This window comes from Anomaloglossus baeobatrachus, chromosome 11, assembly GCF_048569485.1.
Source record: "Anomaloglossus baeobatrachus isolate aAnoBae1 chromosome 11, aAnoBae1.hap1, whole genome shotgun sequence".
Classification (NCBI taxonomy): domain Eukaryota; kingdom Metazoa; phylum Chordata; class Amphibia; order Anura; family Aromobatidae; genus Anomaloglossus; species Anomaloglossus baeobatrachus.
In genome coordinates, this window is record NC_134363.1 from 195531791 (window position 1) to 195547556 (window position 15766).

Sequence of the window (15766 nt, forward strand, 5' to 3'; positions counted from 1 at the left end):
GACTTTGACCTGTTCCTTGCAGTTCCTTGTGTAACTGATGTAATTGGAGGGACATTTTGCTTCTGAGTTTTCAGTTTTTTTGTCATTTTGCTCCTTGTCTTTGCCTTCTTTGAACAATGTGGAGATCACAGGTCAGAGGTTTTCGGTTAGGGTCACAGTGGGTACAGAAAGTATTCAAACCTCATTCGATAAATTCAAAAAAGTTAATTTCTTTTCTGATTAATGTACACTCTGCACCCCATCCCCCATCTTCCCATCCCCCATCTTGCCAGAAAAACAAAACAGAAATGTAGAAATTTTTGCACATGTTTAAAAAAAGAAAAACTGAAATATCACATGGTCAAAAGTATTCAGCCCCTTTGTTCAGTATTGAGTAGACGTCCCCTCCCTTTTGAGCTAGTACAGCCTTGAGTCTTCTTGGGATCCTGGATTTGGGGATCCTCGGCCGTTCTTCCTTCCAGACCCTTTCCAGTTCCGTCAGGTTGGATGGTGAACGTTGGTGGACGCCATTTTCAGGTCTCTCCAGAGATGCTCAATTGGGTTTAGGTCCGGGCTCTGGCTGGGCCGGTCAGGAATGGTCACAGAGTTGTTCTGAAGCCGCTCCTTTGTTATTTTAGCTGTGTGCTTAGGGTCATTGTCTTGTTGGAAGGTGAACCTTCGGTCAAGTCTGAGGTCCAGAGCATCTGGAAGAGGTTTTCTTCCAGGATATGTCTGTACTTGGCCACATTCATCTTTCCTTCAATTGTAACCAGTCGTCCTGTCTCTGCCCCCATAGCATGATGCGGCCACCACCATGTCTCACTGTGGGGATTGTATTGGGCAGGTGATGAGCAGTGCCTGGTTTTCTCCACACATACTGCTTAGAATTATCACCAAAAAGTTCTATCTTCGTCTCATCAGACCCGAGAATCGACTCCTTCATGTGTTTTTTTCCAAACTCTATGCGGCTTTCATATGTCTTGCACTGAGGAGAGGCTTCCGTTGGGCCACTCTCCCATACAGGCCCGACTGGTGGAGGCTGCAGTGATAGCTGATTTTGTGGAGCTTTCTCCCATCTCCCTACTCCATCTCTGGAGCTTAGCCGCAGTGATCTTGGGGTTCTTCTTTACCTCTCTCACCAAGGCTCTTCTCCCACGGTTGCTCAGTTTGGCTGGACAGCCGGGTCTAGGGAGAGTTCTGCTGGTCCCAAAATTCTTCCATTTAAGGATTATGGAGGCCACTGTGCTCTTAGGAACCTTGAGTACTGTAGAAATTCTTTTGTAACCTTGGCCAGATCTGTGCCTTGCCACAATTCCGTCTCTGAGCCCCTTGGGCAGTTCCTTTAACCTCATGATCCTCATTTGGTGTGACATGCAGTGTGAGCTGTGAGGTCTTATATAGACAGGGGTGCGCCTTTCCAAATCACGTCCTATCAGTGTAATTACACACAGCTGGACCCCAATGAAGGAGCAGAACCATCTCAAGGAGGACCACAAGGAAATGGACAGCATGGGACTTACATATGAGTGTCTGAGCAAAGGGGCTGACTACTTATCACCATGTGTTATACTGAGCAAAGGGGCTGAATACTTATGACCATATGTTATACTGAGAAAAGGGGCTGAATACTTATGACCATATGTTATACTGAGAAAAGGGGCTGAATACTTATCACCATATATGTTATACTGAGAAAAGGGGCTGAATACTTATGACCATATGTTATACTGAGCAAAGGGGCTGAATACTTATCACCATGTGTTATACTGAGCATAGGGGCTGAATACTTATCACCATGGGTTATACTGAGCAAAGGGGCTGAATACTTATGACCATATGTTATACTGAGAAAAGGGGCTGAATACTTATCACCATATATGTTATACTGAGAAAAGGGGCTGAATACTTATGACCATGTGATATTTCAGTTTTTCTTGTTTAATAAATTTGCAAAAGTTTCTTCATTTCTGTTTTTTTCTGACAAGATGGGGGAGGGGAAGATGGGGGAGGGGAGCAGAGTGCACATTAATGAGAATTTACCAAATAGCTGCAATGAAACAAAAAGGGAAAAATGTAAAGGGGTGTGAATACTTTACCCCCTGTATATATTGTAAATGGTGCGTTATTGGTATCCTCTGTACGAGTTGTATGGAACATAAAAGCATAAAATGCAGCAGGTGAGTAATGTGGGGTGTGGGGTGTTTCTTCTGGTCGTGTCACTAGTAAAGCTGCCGCTATCGGCGTCCATCCGTCATGCACAGGACTGAATCCGCTCACTGTTGTGCGTGCCGCGGCCCTTAGTCCGGCACATACGTGGGGAGATCTGACCCGCGTCACATAATCCGCAGCCATCATGGTACAATGGAGATGTGTGCGTGGTCCGCGGAGATGCTACATTGCGATGTACGGAGGGACCCTTTTGAGATGGAGCCAAGTCATTACCTGAGCGTTCTCCTTTCTGAATGGGATCTTGGCTCGTAATCAGCGATTGTCTGGAGGGTTTTACTCAAACCTCGCTGGTTCTTATGTACTGCTTTTTAAAAACCCAATTTCCATCCCATCACATAAACACATTTGGCCTCTCGTATTACCAGTAATGCGCATTACCGCAGAGAAATCCATAAATGACATGCTTGTGTCGGAGGATGGCTGCTCCTCGCTGCAAACCTCCACAGTCTGGTGGTAGAACACAAGCACTATTCACGACAAGCACAGAAGAGGAATAGCAGTGAAGAGCGATGGAGAGGACGTCTGCAGTGAGGAGCGATGGAGATGTCTGCAGTGAGGAGCGATGGAGAGGATGTCTGCAGTGAGGAGCGATGGAGAGGATGTCTGCGGTGAGGAGCGATGGAGAAGATGTCTGCAGTGAGGAGCGATGGAGAGGATGTCTGCAGTGAGGAGCGATGGAGATGTCTGCAGTGAGGAGCGATGGAGAAGATGTCTGCAGTGAGGAGCGATGGAGAGGATGTCTGCAGTGAGGAGCGATGGAGAGGACGTGTGCGGTGAGGAGCGATGGAGAGGATGTCTGCGGTGAGGAGCGATGGAGAAGACGTCTGCGGTGAGGAGCGATGGAGAGGACGTCTGCAGGGAGGAGCGATGGAGAGGATGTCTGCAGTGAGGAGCGATGGAGAAGATGTCTGCAGTGAGGAGCGATGGAGAGGATGTCTGCGGTGAGGAGCGATGGAGAGGATGTCTGCGGTGAGGAGCGATGGAGAGGATGTCTGCGGTGAGGAGCGATGGAGAAGAAGTCTGCGGTGAGGAGCGATGGAGAAGAAGTCTGCAGTGAGGAGCGATGGAGAAGATGTCTGCAGTGAGGAGCGATGGAGAGGACGTGTGCAGTGAGGAGCGATGGAGAAGAAGTCTGCAGTGAGGAGCAATGTAGCCCACGACGTCCCTCTGTCTCTGGTGGGAGCCTGATGATGGCCGAGCTGAAGGAACGCCACTGAAATCCCAATCAATACAATGGAACTGCTACCAGTGCATGTGAACATTGATGTCCATCTGCTCGGCTTGTCCGTCATGTCCACACGCAGTGGATTAGCTCCGGATTAGGTGTGGATTATTGCAGAATAATGCACCAAAACCTTGTGTAGGCCCGCAACACACATCCGTGCCTCCGGTATGTGATCGGTACGTTTTTGCACATACCGGAGACACGTTGACCAATGTTACCCCATGGGTGATGGCACACACGCGTAAAATCACACGGAACATGTGTCCGTGTGGTTAGTATGTGTGTGCGTTTTCCCGCACGGATGACATGTCCGTCTTTGGCCGCCAACACGCAGGTACGGGCCCGCTAAAGTCTATGGGTTCGTGCCTGCACGGATGGCTCACGTAGCATGTCCGTGTTCAGCACGTATCGTCCGTGTGCGTTTTTAATCCAAACATCAGCAACACTTGTTTCCAATCTATCAGGTCAATTGTCAATGTCCCGATGCTTCAATTGGTGATGCACAAGGCCAAGCATGCTGTGAAAGGACGTGATGGTGATATGGCAGTAGGCTTGAAATTTAGGTGGAAATTTGCGCATTTCTCCATAAAGAATATTAAAATGGCCATGCGTCTTCCTGAGCTTGACAAGGGGGTGGAGCCACATCCTTTTTTCCACAGGTGGTTCATAATCCAGCATATGTCGCCTAACCCCAAACCTCCTAGATATCAGCCATAGCACATACGTGGTGGCTTCACTGGAGAGAGACATTGGAGTCTGTATAATGAGTGGACGAGCCAGAAACAATGATTTCAAATGTTTCTAACCCTTATCCACCGATGAGGGACGGAAAGTGACCAATTAACAACGCCAGGATCTCACGATGAAGGATTAACAATGTAATTGGGTAAGAATGCGGACCTCTAAAAACGGACGGCACACGGATTGCATACGTACGTATTTTATGCTAATACGGACACTCCACACGTACACACGGCGAGCATACGCCATCACACGGATGTCATACGTACCGGAGAAACGCCCATAAAAAATGGAACACGGACCCATGTGACGCCCTGGGCAAGCCAGGGGTCACAGGTCATCACACCACCACACCCTACACCCCAGTTAGGAACACCAAGGCTACGAAAAATCCTTGTTGCCTTCCTCCAGGGGCTGATGTTCACACCAGGGGGTGGGCCAGGCGGTTGGCTCCGCCCACCGAGGAGTACACAGCCCTGGAGGCGGGAGAACCAGGCAGTTTAGCTCAGGCAGAGCTTGAGTAGAGATGAGTTTAGGAGGAGGAAGTAGAAGGAGTAAACAGTGGAGCTAAAGAGAAAAGCTGAAGTGACAGGAAAGTGACAGTAGTAAAGCCTGAAGTTGGTCCGGGTGTGTGCCCCGGACAGTGACAGCAAGGTCAGCAGACGGTGGTGATAGTCTGCAGGGGGACTGCTCGGAGGTTGCTGGAAGGACCGCGGACGGGTGGTGACCCGGCGGTCTGGAGCAGTATACGAAGAACAGTCAGCACCAGGGCAGGGGCCTTTCGGATCCCGGCAAGGCTAGGAGTCGCCATAATTTGCCAAATCCGTCAGTGAAGGGGACGTCTGTCTCCTAACAACCAAGTCCCGATTGAAGGCAACAGTCAGACCATTGAGGGGAGACACCGCCACCGCCAAGGCACCAGTTTCCCAGGGCCAGCGCCTGCGGGCAAAGTAGGGCTCCTCCGGCCCATATCCAAGTCGGGGAGCGGGTTACCGGTGGGAACCCATCGCAACCATCATCACTTTAGGTGCAGGAAAAAGGGACCGTCACCGTCACCTACTGGGGAAAGCAAGTGCAGCCGTCCGTGGGAACCGTCTTTCCAGCCGTGTGTTTTACCGAGAACTGTGTCATCGTCTCAGGCTGAGTGAGTACCACAGTGCCGCAAGGCACAGCGCTGCCCCCGCGTCCCTGCGCCCACCAAGCCCTGCATCTCCCACCTCATCACTGGGCCCCGGGATCACCAACCCCTACCCACGGAGGGGCAACACAACAACTGGCTGCTCCATACCATCCTTCCCGGGATCCCCATACAGAGCAGCGGTGGTGCCAACAAATCACCACAACCGTGGGTGGCGTCACGGACAATAAACAATCCCCACACCCAAACAACCCCTTTCACTCACGGGCGACGAGCGCCGCTCGAGTCCCCGGGATCCGGCCCATCGCTTGAGCCACCGAGCAGCGGCAGCAGGCCGCAGTGCCGGCCGGACCCGAGCAGTAGGGAGAGCGCGGCGTCCCCTCCTCCGCCTGCGACACCGGAAAAACGGAACGTGAGACACGTACGTTTTTTATGCGGAAGTGTGTTTTTGGCCGTAGAGAGTGAGGAAAAAGAAATGTGTGGAGATGTGAGAGGATGGGTCTGATCGTCAGCAGCATGGATGAAATCTGCAGAAAACCTGCCTCGTTCTGCAAGTGAAAGGGATATTCCATGCGCTTCTTGTAGCCTTCATTATACAGGAGTCACTCCGCTTCCACCAGGACACCACCACACCACCACGCTGTACTCCACACTGGATCCTTCAGACACCAGACATTTTCCTGATAGCTCCCATTAGTGCTAGATATTCAATAGCAAGAGGGGTTGTATTGTGCCACCACTGAGCCACCACTGAGCACCGGTGACGCGCACTCCAATACCAAGTGAAAGCGGTGACACCCCCTTGGGTGGAGTCTGATGTGGAGACAAAAGATTATACCAAGTCACTGTCAGACACCAACAAGGGCCCTGTATATACAATACACAAGCTCTAACGACACGCGGGCTCTAACGACACGCGGGCTCTAACAATACACAGGCTCTAACGACACGCGGGCTTTAACAATACACGGGCTCTAACGACACGCGGGCTCTAACGACACACGGGCTCTAACAATCCACAGGCTCTAACGACATGCGGGCTCTAACAATACATGGGCTCTTCTGTTACCTGGACTCTTATGATACACGCACTCCTACGATCCCTGGACTCTTATGATCCCTGGACTCTTATGATCCCTGGACTCTTATGATACACGCGCTCCTATGATCCCTGGACTCTTATGATCCCTGGACTCTTATGATCCCTGGACTCTTATGATACACACGCTCCTATGATCCCTGGACTCTTATGATACACGCGCTCTTATGATCCCTGGACTCTTATGATACACACGCTCCTATGATCCCTGGACTCTTATGATACACGCGCTCTTATGATCCCTGGACTCTTATGATACACGCGCTCCTATGATCCCTGGACTCTTATGATACACGCGCTCCTATGATCCCTGGACTCTTATGATACACACGCTCCTATAATCCCTGGATTCTTATGATACACACGCTCCTATGATCCCTGGACTCTTATGATACACGCACTCCTATGATCCCTGGACTCTTATGATACACGCGCTCCTATGATCCCTGGACTCTTATGATACACGCGCTCCTATGATCCCTGGACTCTTATGATACATGCGCTCCTATGATCCCTGGACTCTTATGATACACGCGCTCCTATAATCCCTGGATTCTTATGATACACACGCTCCTATGATCCCTGGACTCTTATGATACACGCGCTCCTATGATCCCTGGACTCTTATGATACACGCGCTCCTATGATCCCTGGACTCTTATGATACACGCGCTCCTATGATCCCTGGACTCTTATGATACACGCACTCCTATGATCCCTGGACTCTTATGATACACGCGCTCCTATGATCCCTGGACTCTTATGATACACGCACTCCTATGATACACGCGCGCCTATGATCCCTGGACTCTTATGATACACACGCTCTTATGATCCCTGAACTCTTATGATACACGCGCTCCTATGATCCCTGGACTCTTATGATACACGCACTCCTATGATACACGCGCTCCTATGATCCCTGGATTCTTATGATACTCGCACTCCTATAATCCCTGGACTCTTATGATACACACGCTCTTATGATCCCTGGACTCTTATGATACACGCACTCCTATGATCCCTGGACTCTTATGATACACGCACTCCTATGATACACGCACTCCTATGATCCCTGGACTCTTATGATACACGCGCTCCTATGATCCCTGGACTCTTATGATACACGCACTCCTATTATCCCTGGACTCTTATGATACACGCGCTCCTATAATCCCTGGACTCTTATGATACACGAGCTCCTATGATCCCTGGACTCTTATGATACACACGCTCCTATGATCCCTGGACTCTTATGATACATGCACTCTTATGATCCCTGGACTCTTATGATACATGCACTCTTATGATCCCTGGACTCTTATGATACATGCACTCTTATGATCCCTGGACTCTTATGATACACGCACTCCTATGATCCCTGGACTCTTATGATACACGCACTCCTATGATCCCTGGACTCTTATGATACACGCACTCCTATGATCCCTGGACTCTTATGATCCCTGGACTCTTATGATACACACGCTCCTATGATCCCTGGACTCTTATGATACACGCGCTCCTATGATCCCTGGACTCTTATGATACACGCGCTCCTATGATCCCTGGACTCTTATGATACACGCGTGTTATGGTCCGGAACCATGGAAGACCACCACAAATCATTGGTAAAAGGTGACAAGAGCATTGGCAACTAATCTGGCCGCCATCCCCTTACTAACCATCACAACTAGAAGTAGCCGAGGGGTGAACTAACATCCTGTGCACCGCGAACCCAGCCAGAGAACTAACTATCCTAAAGGAAGGAAAGATGAATAACTCTCTGCCTCAGAAAATAGACAAGAATAGCAAGCCCCCCACATTCAAAGACTGCGGTGATATAGGAAAAACACAATACACAGGTAGATGACAGGATTAGCAAAAGGTGAGGCCCCCGCTGACTAAAATAGGAAGGGACAGGAGAGGGGCTGATGGTGGCCAGAGAAAAACCCTGCAAAAATCCAAATTCCTGATAGTGCAAAAAGGCCCTCAGATCGCACGATCTGAACTCCGTCCTATACCAGGCGCTCTTGTCAAACCAATGAACAGAAAACAAGAATCATAACAAATTCAACAAGCCACAAACACATGGACCCAAAGGAGCTATACTCCAAACAGAACTGCAGGGAGTTCCCCAGCCAAGCCAAACTGAGGGGGAAAAATCACTGCATGTTAATAAACTGAAAACAACCACAGCAAGTGACAAACCCAGATAAGAGCAAAAGAACCAAACAATAAATAAAGAGCAAAGCACTTATCTGGGGTAGATGTGGTATGGAGCAGGATGAAGCAGGCTGGAGATACAAAGAACAACTGACATCCGGCAACAGCCTGGAATGAGACCAGGATTTAAATAAGCAGAGAGTTAGCAAAGGAAACGCCTTTGCACAACACACCTGGTCCAAGTCCAAACCATTCCTGGCCACCAGAGGGAGCCTCCCAGCAGCCAAAACATAACCAACATTCACAACACACGCGCTCTTATGATCCCTGGACTCTTATGATACACACGCTCTTATGATCCCTGGACTCTTATGATACACACGCTCCTATGATCCCTGGACTCTTATGATACACGCGCTCCTATGATCCCTGGACTCTTATGATACACGCGCTCTTATGATCCCTGGACTCTTATGATACACGCACTCCTATGATCCCTGGACTCTTATGATACACGCGCTCCTATGATCCCTGGACTCTTATGATACACGCACTCCTATGATCCCTGGACTCTTATGATACACGCACTCCTATGATCCCTGGACTCTTATGATCCCTGGACTCTTATGATACACGCGCTCCTATGATCCCTGGACTCTTATGATACACGCGCTCCTATGATCCCTGGACTCTTATGATACACGCGCTCCTATGATCCCTGGACTCTTATGATACACGCGCTCTTATGATCCCTGGACTCTTATGATACACGCACTCCTATGATCCCTGGACTCTTATGATACACGCGCTCCTATGATCCCTGGACTCTTATGATACACGCACTCCTATGATCCCTGGACTCTTATGATACACGCACTCCTATGATCCCTGGACTCTTATGATACACGCGTTCCTATGATACACGCGCTCCTATGATCCCTGGACTCTTATGATACACGCACTCCTATGATCCCTGGACTCTTATGATACATGCGCTCCTATGATCCCTGGACTCTTATGATACACGCACTCCTATGATACACGCACTCCTATGATCCCTGGACTCTTATGATACACGCACTCCTATGATCCCTGGACTCTTATGATACACGCGCTCCTATGATCCCTGGACTCTTATAATACACGCACTCCTATGATACACGCGCTCCTATGATCCCTGGACTCTTATGATACATGCGCTTCTATGATCCCTGGACTCTTATGATACACGCGCTCCTATGATCCCTGGACTCTTATGATACACGCACTCCTATGATCCCTGGACTCTTATGATACATGCGCTCCTATGATCCCTGGACTCTTATGATACACGCACTCCTATGATACACGCACTCCTATGATCCCTGGACTCTTATGATACACACGCTCTTATGATCCCTGAACTCTTATGATACACGCGCTCCTATGATCCCTGGACTCTTATGATACACGCACTCCTATGATACACGCGCTCCTATGATCCCTGGATTCTTATGATACTCGCACTCCTATAATCCCTGGACTCTTATGATACACACGCTCTTATGATCCCTGGACTCTTATGATACACGCACTCCTATGATCCCTGGACTCTTATGATACACGCACTCCTATGATACACGCACTCCTATGATCCCTGGACTCTTATGATACACGCGCTCCTATGATCCCTGGACTCTTATGATACACGCACTCCTATTATCCCTGGACTCTTATGATACACGCGCTCCTATAATCCCTGGACTCTTATGATACACGAGCTCCTATGATCCCTGGACTCTTATGATACACACGCTCCTATGATCCCTGGACTCTTATGATACATGCACTCTTATGATCCCTGGACTCTTATGATACATGCACTCTTATGATCCCTGGACTCTTATGATACATGCACTCTTATGATCCCTGGACTCTTATGATACACGCACTCCTATGATCCCTGGACTCTTATGATACACGCACTCCTATGATCCCTGGACTCTTATGATACACGCACTCCTATGATCCCTGGACTCTTATGATCCCTGGACTCTTATGATACACACGCTCCTATGATCCCTGGACTCTTATGATACACGCGCTCCTATGATCCCTGGACTCTTATGATACACGCGCTCCTATGATCCCTGGACTCTTATGATACACGCGTGTTATGGTCCGGAACCATGGAAGACCACCACAAATCATTGGTAAAAGGTGACAAGAGCATTGGCAACTAATCTGGCCGCCATCCCCTTACTAACCATCACAACTAGAAGTAGCCGAGGGGTGAACTAACATCCTGTGCACCGCGAACCCAGCCAGAGAACTAACTATCCTAAAGGAAGGAAAGATGAATAACTCTCTGCCTCAGAAAATAGACAAGAATAGCAAGCCCCCCACATTCAAAGACTGCGGTGATATAGGAAAAACACAATACACAGGTAGATGACAGGATTAGCAAAAGGTGAGGCCCCCGCTGACTAAAATAGGAAGGGACAGGAGAGGGGCTGATGGTGGCCAGAGAAAAACCCTGCAAAAATCCAAATTCCTGATAGTGCAAAAAGGCCCTCAGATCGCACGATCTGAACTCCGTCCTATACCAGGCGCTCTTGTCAAACCAATGAACAGAAAACAAGAATCATAACAAATTCAACAAGCCACAAACACATGGACCCAAAGGAGCTATACTCCAAACAGAACTGCAGGGAGTTCCCCAGCCAAGCCAAACTGAGGGGGAAAAATCACTGCATGTTAATAAACTGAAAACAACCACAGCAAGTGACAAACCCAGATAAGAGCAAAAGAACCAAACAATAAATAAAGAGCAAAGCACTTATCTGGGGTAGATGTGGTATGGAGCAGGATGAAGCAGGCTGGAGATACAAAGAACAACTGACATCCGGCAACAGCCTGGAATGAGACCAGGATTTAAATAAGCAGAGAGTTAGCAAAGGAAACGCCTTTGCACAACACACCTGGTCCAAGTCCAAACCATTCCTGGCCACCAGAGGGAGCCTCCCAGCAGCCAAAACATAACCAACATTCACAACACACGCGCTCTTATGATCCCTGGACTCTTATGATACACACGCTCTTATGATCCCTGGACTCTTATGATACACACGCTCCTATGATCCCTGGACTCTTATGATACACGCGCTCCTATGATCCCTGGACTCTTATGATTGATCCCTGGACTCTTATGATACACGCGCTCCTATGATCCCTGGACTCTTATGATACACGCGCTCTTATGATCCCTGGACTCTTATGATACACGCACTCCTATGATCCCTGGACTCTTATGATACACGCGCTCCTATGATCCCTGGACTCTTATGATACACGCACTCCTATGATCCCTGGACTCTTATGATACACGCACTCCTATGATCCCTGGACTCTTATGATCCCTGGACTCTTATGATACACGCGCTCCTATGATCCCTGGACTCTTATGATACACGCGCTCCTATGATCCCTGGACTCTTATGATACACGCGCTCCTATGATCCCTGGACTCTTATGATACACGCGCTCTTATGATCCCTGGACTCTTATGATACACGCACTCCTATGATCCCTGGACTCTTATGATACACGCGCTCCTATGATCCCTGGACTCTTATGATACACGCACTCCTATGATCCCTGGACTCTTATGATACACGCACTCCTATGATCCCTGGACTCTTATGATACACGCGTTCCTATGATCCCTGGACTCTTATGATACACGCACTCCTATGATACACGCGCTCCTATGATCCCTGGACTCTTATGATACACGCACTCCTATGATCCCTGGACTCTTATGATACATGCGCTTCTATGATCCCTGGACTCTTATGATACACGCGCTCCTATGATCCCTGGACTCTTATGATACACGCACTCCTATGATCCCTGGACTCTTATGATACATGCGCTCCTATGATCCCTGGACTCTTATGATACACGCACTCCTATGATACACGCACTCCTATGATCCCTGGACTCTTATGATACACGCACTCCTATGATCCCTGGACTCTTATGATACACGCGCTCCTATGATCCCTGGACTCTTATGATACACGCGCTCCTATGATCCCTGGACTCTTATGATACACGCGCTCCTATGATCCCTGGACTCCTATGATACACGCACTCCTATGATACACGCGCTCCTATGATCCCTGGACTCTTATGATACACGCACTCCTATGATCCCTGGACTCTTATGATACACGCACTCCTATGATACACGCACTCCTATGATCCCTGGACTCTTATGATACACGCACTCCTATGATCCCTGGACTCTTATGATACACGCGCTCCTATGATCCCTGGACTCTTATGATACACGCGCTCCTATGATCCCTGGACTCTTATGATACACGCACTCCTATGATACACGCGCTCCTATGATCCCTGGACTCTTATGATACACGCACTCCTATGATCCCTGGACTCTTATGATACATGCGCTCCTATGATCCCTGGACTCTTATGATACACGCGCTCCTATGATCCCTGGACTCTTATGATACACGCACTCCTATGATCCCTGGACTCTTATGATACATGCGCTCCTATGATCCCTGGACTCCTATGATACACGCGCTCCTATGATCCCTGTACTCTTATGATACACGCACTCCTATGATCCCTGGACTCTTATGATACATGCGCTCCTATGATCCCTGGACTCTTATGATACACGCGCTCCTATGATCCCTGGACTCTTATGATACACGCACTCCTATGATCCCTGGACTCTTATGATACATGCGCTCCTATGATCCCTGGACTCTTATGATACACGTGCTCCTATGATCCCTGGACTCCTATGATACACGCACTCCTATGATACACGCGCTCCTATGATCCCTGGACTCTTATGATACACGCACTCCTATGATCCCTGGACTCTTATGATACACGCACTCCTATGATACACGCACTCCTATGATCCCTGGACTCTTATGATACACGCGCTCCTATGATCCCTGGACTCTTATGATACATGCGCTCCTATGATCCCTGGACTCTTATGATACATGCGCTCCTATGATCCCTGGACTCTTATGATACATGTGCTCCTATGATCCCTGGACTCTTATGATACATGCGCTCCTATGATCCCTGGACTCTTATGATACACACGCTCCTATGATCCCTGGACTCTTATGATACACACGCTCCTATGATCCCTGGACTCTTATGATACTCACGCTCCTATGATCCCTGGACTCTTATGATACACGCACTCCTATGATCCCTGGACTCTTATGATACACGCACTCCTATGATCCCTGGACTCATGATACACGCACTCCTATGATCCCTGGACTCTTATGATACACGCACTCCTATGATACACGCACTCCTATGATCCCTGGACTCTTATGATACACACGCTCTTATGATCCCTGAACTCTTATGATACACGCGCTCCTATGATCCCTGGACTCTTATGATACACGCACTCCTATGATACACGCGCTCCTATGATCCCTGGATTCTTATGATACTCGCACTCCTATAATCCCTGGACTCTTATGATACACACGCTCTTATGATCCCTGGACTCTTATGATACACGCACTCCTATGATCCCTGGACTCTTATGATACACGCACTCCTATGATACACGCACTCCTATGATCCCTGGACTCTTATGATACACGCGCTCCTATGATCCCTGGACTCTTATGATACACGCACTCCTATTATCCCTGGACTCTTATGATACACGCGCTCCTATAATCCCTGGACTCTTATGATACACGAGCTCCTATGATCCCTGGACTCTTATGATACACACGCTCCTATGATCCCTGGACTCTTATGATACATGCACTCTTATGATCCCTGGACTCTTATGATACATGCACTCTTATGATCCCTGGACTCTTATGATACATGCACTCTTATGATCCCTGGACTCTTATGATACACGCACTCCTATGATCCCTGGACTCTTATGATACACGCACTCCTATGATCCCTGGACTCTTATGATACACGCACTCCTATGATCCCTGGACTCTTATGATCCCTGGACTCTTATGATACACACGCTCCTATGATCCCTGGACTCTTATGATACACGCGCTCCTATGATCCCTGGACTCTTATGATACACGCGCTCCTATGATCCCTGGACTCTTATGATACACGCGTGTTATGGTCCGGAACCATGGAAGACCACCACAAATCATTGGTAAAAGGTGACAAGAGCATTGGCAACTAATCTGGCCGCCATCCCCTTACTAACCATCACAACTAGAAGTAGCCGAGGGGTGAACTAACATCCTGTGCACCGCGAACCCAGCCAGAGAACTAACTATCCTAAAGGAAGGAAAGATGAATAACTCTCTGCCTCAGAAAATAGACAAGAATAGCAAGCCCCCCACATTCAAAGACTGCGGTGATATAGGAAAAACACAATACACAGGTAGATGACAGGATTAGCAAAAGGTGAGGCCCCCGCTGACTAAAATAGGAAGGGACAGGAGAGGGGCTGATGGTGGCCAGAGAAAAACCCTGCAAAAATCCAAATTCCTGATAGTGCAAAAAGGCCCTCAGATCGCACGATCTGAACTCCGTCCTATACCAGGCGCTCTTGTCAAACCAATGAACAGAAAACAAGAATCATAACAAATTCAACAAGCCACAAACACATGGACCCAAAGGAGCTATACTCCAAACAGAACTGCAGGGAGTTCCCCAGCCAAGCCAAACTGAGGGGGAAAAATCACTGCATGTTAATAAACTGAAAACAACCACAGCAAGTGACAAACCCAGATAAGAGCAAAAGAACCAAACAATAAATAAAGAGCAAAGCACTTATCTGGGGTAGATGTGGTATGGAGCAGGATGAAGCAGGCTGGAGATACAAAGAACAACTGACATCCGGCAACAGCCTGGAATGAGACCAGGATTTAAATAAGCAGAGAGTTAGCAAAGGAAACGCCTTTGCACAACACACCTGGTCCAAGTCCAAACCATTCCTGGCCACCAGAGGGAGCCTCCCAGCAGCCAAAACATAACCAACATTCACAACACACGCGCTCTTATGATCCCTGGACTCTTATGATACACACGCTCTTATGATCCCTGGACTCTTATGATACACACGCTCCTATGATCCCTGGACTCTTATGATACACGCGCTCCTATGATCCCTGGACTCTTATGATTGATCCCTGGACTC